The sequence below is a fragment of the Pelobates fuscus genome, chromosome 11, assembly GCF_036172605.1.
Source record: "Pelobates fuscus isolate aPelFus1 chromosome 11, aPelFus1.pri, whole genome shotgun sequence".
Taxonomy (NCBI): Eukaryota; Metazoa; Chordata; class Amphibia; order Anura; family Pelobatidae; genus Pelobates; species Pelobates fuscus.
In genome coordinates this window covers 18,069,737-18,075,947 of record NC_086327.1, presented here as the reverse complement: position 1 = coordinate 18,075,947, position 6,211 = coordinate 18,069,737, and positions in this window count along the sequence as shown.

The window sequence follows — 6,211 nt, the reverse complement described above, 5'->3', positions numbered from 1 at the left end:
AACTATTAAATGGAGAATATTTTCCTCAAAAAAAGCTACCCCTTCAAAATACATGCATACATTACATAGGTACAACATACAGTGAGGGGGAAAAAGTATTTGATCCCCTGCTGAATTTTGAACGTGAGAGGCAGAATAACAACAACAACAACAAAAATCCAGAAAAACACAAGTCAAAAAAAGTTATAAATTGATTTGCATGCCAATGAGTGAAATAAGTATTTGATCCCCTATCAATCAGCAAGATTTCTGGCTCCCAGGTGTCTTTTATATAGATAAAGAGCTGAGATTAGGAGCACTCTCTTACCTGTATAAAAGGTACTCTGGCACCATAACCACTACATTGTAATCAGGTGTTCCTTTACAAATAAGAGATCCTTAGAAACAAATTCCTCCATGAATGCATAAAAAGAGCCAGTTACCTTCTCTACATTATTGTTTTCTCTACTATTTACTAACCCAATACACCTTCTTTTCTAAATCTGTCACATTATATTCATATACATCACATACCTAATTCAATTTCTTTGGATAGATTGCACTTTACCAACATCTTTTGCATTATCCTCCATGTCCTTTAGATGTTAATATTTTGCCTCTCTTCTTCCATTGAAAAGTAACATGTGACATGTTGCCACATTAAAGGAACACTTCAAACACCATAACCACTACTGAATTATGTAGTTGTTATGGTACCATGAGTGCCCTGGCTCCCCCCTTTGTATTGTTAGTAGTCAAACTGTTTTAGAAACACTTGACTGGGGTCTGCTAGGCACCATCCCCTGCCTCCACTACAGCGCAGTGCGCTAGCCACTAGCTGAAGTCAGCTAGTTTGACTTTTTACAATAGAGGGGTGCCAGGGCACTTCTGGAACCATAACCACTACAGCACACTGTAGTGGTTATGATACTTTGAGCATTCTTTCAGCAAGAATAACAATAATAGTAATCAATGGGATACAATGCCATAAAAATAAATACATATATTTTTTGAATAAAACACTAAATAATGCACAGATTTCAGGATAGATCACATAACGGAGATGAAATTGGAAAATGTGGTGATAGATAGTTTTGAGTTAATGCGGTAAATTCATGCCATTTTAAACTTGTGCCATTTCCGACACTATACATCTGCAAACGCACAATTAGAACATTGACGCACCTAGAAAAACTGGAGGGGGCAATAGTTGTCAATTTGGATCTTTTATTAAAACTGATTAGATACTAATTTATTTAATGTACTTTTTTACTGTTCGATTTAAAGATAATGTTTACCTTGTTAAACCTTCTAATGAAGTACATTTTCTTACAAATATAACATTTCAATAATTTACATTTTAGTTAGTTGTTTGCACTATGCACGTAGCCTCATCATTTAGACTGCAACTATAACATGATGTTTATTAACTAATTGAGGGTTATTTACTAAACTGGGAAAGAGATCTGATTAGGGAATTGCAAATTGTATTCCAAATTAGATGGATACTTTCTCCAACTTTAGTTTTTTTGGCTTAAAATATTTTAACCATAACATTTGCAATTTCCTTATCAGTTATCCATAATTTACAGTTTATTGAATAACCTCAAGCCTCAAGAAAAATCTTTAATATTATTTGTCTTTGAAAATACACTCGACAGCCAATCTCTTATATCTTATTTTTTGTTTATTCTTCTCTGCTGTCTCTTTATTTTTTTACTGATGTCTTCCCTTGTTCACATTTTTATACCTTTGTTTTTTTTTTCTTTACCCCAGGTGTGTTATTGTAATAACTTGCACTGATGTATTTGTTGTCTTTGTCTTGCTTCTATATTGTGTTTGTTTGCATTTATGTTGTTTGTGTTATTGTCTTTGCACTTTGGCTTGCTTTTTTTTCTTTTGTTATTCCTATGTATTTCTTTTAATTTATGTTAGTCCTTTCTTGGACATCACATTTTTTTCTGATGTAAGTCTTCTATATATTATAAAAGGAGTATAACTCTGTATTTTGTTTTATTCCAAAAAGCTGTTCACATTCTGATTATTCCATAAAACTGATTATTTGAGTACCTGGGCCCTTGTTTTGTTTTTTGTTTTTTTCTGTCTTAATCACAGACCGTTTTCCTATTTTATCATAAATGTCTTGCTAAATTAAAAGGGAAAAAAAAAGGAATTACAAGAGAAAAAAAAGCAGAGCAAAGTACAAGGACAATTACACAAACAACATAAATACGAACAAACACAATAAAGAAACAAGACAAAGACAACAAAAACATCAGTGCAAGTAATTACAATAACATGAGGTAAACAAAAAGAAAGAAGGTATAAAAATGTGACCAAGGGAAGACATCCGCAAGAAAGTATCTGTTTACTCTTTCTAAAAAAAAAAAAAAAAAAATTACGTATACTTTATACAACGATGTACATAGGCAGATATTTGCAAAGAAAAATGCAAATCGATAATATACAAGTTTCACACAACACAGAATAACAGCATTGATGATCTGGCCTCCGTTAGCATGAAAATAAATGTGTATCTTGTGTTTCCTACCTTTATATGGTAAGCCACCAGACTGCAACTGTTGGTTTTCTTTCAGATTCTATTTCTTTCAAATTATTTCCTCAAGTTATTATAATCAGCAATTATTTTATAAAATGTTTGTATATATAATTGATGTAACATCACTCATTCTTTCTTATTTAGAAATGGATTCTAAACTTGTGACTTTCCTTAAAGAAATCACTCTGATCTAATGAGAACAAGGCAACATAGTGAATGACTCGGGCTGATAAAGAGATAACGAAACAGTTCTTTTTCCACAGCTTACAAAGCAAACAACTAGCCATGTATGGTGGTAATTGGAATAGAAATCGCAGATAATTTAATAAACTTATAACCCCCCCCCCCTGTTCCTTTTCTTAATTTTAGCACAATTTCTTTAAAAATAATTTAAGTGCATTTAAGTGTAATTTAAGTGCCACTAAAATATCTACTGATCAATATACAAATAAAGTGCTACAAGTGAATAGGCGAACTTTACTCAAATGGGAGATTGCAGTTACCTTTTTACCAGATAGAAAATATTAGAAACTGAGGAGAATAATTGCCAAGACTAATTAAAACATGAGAACGAATGGAATCTGTCTCTGAAACAGTTACCATGCTCTCTCCGTAGCTTAAAATGTATCAGTGTATTCACTGTTTAATCAAGGGCGCACAATGAAGTGCATCTCAAAGTAAGTTCAGTACTTCTTAACTCAGCACTGTGTTGTGTTTCATTGAGCAACTGTGGTCTCCGGGCTGAGCCTTTCAGTAGAGCCAAAGGTTCTAAAAAGATAAGAGTGAAGAGTGGTGGGCAGATAATGGAAAAGTACCAAAAAAAAGTAAAATTAAATGGCTCCTTAAGTACAATAATAATATTTTCAGTGCCCCATTCTATAAATCTTAAACTTGATTCCTTAGTTTGCCAGAGACCCTATGCCATCTAAACCACCTATATGCCAGGACATGCAATGTGTAGGCACATGTTCATTCTCAAAGCCCTTCCCCATTGCAATGACTTCTTCATTTGTTGGAGACCATTCAGTGCTCAGCAAGTAAGCCGTTACTTACATTTCATAACAGCATATTTATTCTCAGTGCTCTATACTATACATAGCATCCAAGTCGGTCTATGTATAGCAACAGTGCTATATTGCCACTGTAACCACAATTCACACATTTTGTGACACAAACGCCATGGCTAAATCTCTAGACGGACGTCCCACTGTAAAGCCATAGGCTTTGCAAAATAAATCTTAGATAAAATCTGCACATCCACGCATACGTAAAAAAAGCAAATAAAGAATTCCATGTTTTTAATATAAACTAGAAAGTGCGCTGGTCATCTGTAAGTGAAAATGCAGTTGTTTTTTTTAACTTGGCACAACTTGATGTTTGTAAGCATATCAATCTGATAAACTATGGATATAGTCCTAAGACATAGTGATAAGGTGTTCTGATATTTTCTCATCATATAACGTGACTCTTATCATAATCTAGATGATAAAATTAGAAACTTGACAGTTATTCAGTTAAAGGACCACTCTAGGCACCCAGACCACTTCAGCTTAATGAAGTGGTCTGGGTGCCAGGTCCCTCTAGGATTAACCCTTTTTATTATAAACATAGCAGTTTCAGAGAAACTGCTATGTTTATACTGAGGGTTAATCCAGCCTCCTAAACCTCTAGTGGCTGTCTCATTGACAGCCGCTAGAGGCGCTTGCGTGCTTCTCACTGTGAAAATCACAGTGAGAGCACGCAAGCGTCCATAGGAAAGCATTGTAAATGCTTTCCTATGAGACCGGCTGAATGCGAGCGCGGCTCCTGCCGCGCATGCGCATTCAGCCGATGACGTCGCAAGGAAGAAGGAGAGGAGGAGGAAAGCTCCCTGCCCGGCGCTGGAAAAAGAGGTAAGTTTAACCCCTTCCTCCCCCCAGAGCCCGGCGGGAGGGGTCCCTGAGGGTGGGGGCACCCTCAGGGTACTCTAGTGCCAGGAAAACGAGTATGTTTTCCTGGCACTAGAGTGGTCCTTTAAGGGCTAGACATTACAATTCACCCTAATTCTGCAACCTATGTGTTGTGTAACCAATTCTAAAACAACAAAATCCTTTGTCCGTGCTGCATTATGCAACTCTGCAGAGAGACTGCTATGTATCAGAATATCACATATGGAGCAAAGGCTGCATCTTAAATTTCAACAGTGACAAATACACTGAACAAAATTCTAAATGCAACATTTTTATTTTTGCCCCTATTTCTCATGAGCTGAACTCAAAGATCTAAGACTTTTTCTATGTACACAAAAGGTCTATTTCTCTCAAATATTGTTCACAAATCTGTCTAAATCTGTGTACAGTAAAAAAAATGGGAAATTGAGAAGTATGTAAAAAGTTAAAAGAACACTATAGGGTCAGGAACACAACCATGTATGACCCTATAGTGTTAAACCCACCATTTAGTTGGCTTGCCCCCCTTAGCTACATTAAAGTTAATAAAACTCACCTTTTTCCAGGGCCACGCGGGTCCATCTGCGCTACCTCAACCCCCTTGGTGACGTCATCAGAATTGCAGATTTTGAGCCAATCCGATGCTTTCTCATGGGGAAAGTATTGGATTGGCTAAAATCAGCAAGAGGGCTGGGCCAGACACTGTTTTGACCAATGAGCATCTCTTCACAGAGATGCATTATTTAGGGGTTGGGGAGGGGGAAGCATAACATTTATTTAGAGGTTGGGAAGGGAGGGGGGCAGCATAAACTTTATTAAGAGGTTGGGGAGGGGGCAGCATAAAATTTATTTAGAGGTTGGGAAGGGAGGGGGGCAGTATAAACTTTATTTAGAGGTTGGGGAGGGGAGCAGCATAAACTTTATTTAGAGGTTGGGGAGGGGCAACATAAACTTTATTTAGAGGTTGGGAAGGGAGGGGGGCAGCATAACCTTTATTCAGAGGTTTGGGGAGGGAGGTAGCATACACATTATTTTAAGGTTAGTTATGGCTCTATGTTAGGTTTATGTTTATGTTAGGTTTTGCATATGAGAACATTTTATAATTACAATTTAATACTTTACGTGTTTGAATTATTTGGGCTTGGTGAAGGGGCGGAGTCAAGGGGCTGGAGCATGGGGGTGACGGCAAAATGAGACTTTGACTAGGGTGGCAAAAATCTGTGCACCAGCCCAGGACATAGAGCTACAAAGAACAAATACTTAGAACCATTTAATGAAAGGTCAAGAGCAAGAGAAGAAGAAAGGAACAACAAAACGGAACAATCTATAAAAAAAAAAAAAGCAAAACCTTTAGATTACTTACCAAATACAACTTTCTACCAAGGTAAGAAAAATATAAAATCAATCCAAATTTAGAGTATTGTTGATCCATGTTATAAGACTTATGTAATATCTAGCAATGTGTGACATTTTGAGTAGTTGAATGTAAATACAATTTAACAAAAAGTCACTCTATATACTAATTCAAATAGCACACTGACCGCAGTCCACTCTTTCAATTACTTGGGTATGTTGCATCTAAACTTTATCCAAAACTAGGTGCCATGTACAGAAACAAATCCTGCCTAAGCCCTACAGTTAAGGAAAAGATTTACAGCAAATGCTGATGCCAATAATTGATTATGGTGTTGTAGTATATGCACCTGCACCGCAATCCCACATTAATAAACTCAATACATTGTAT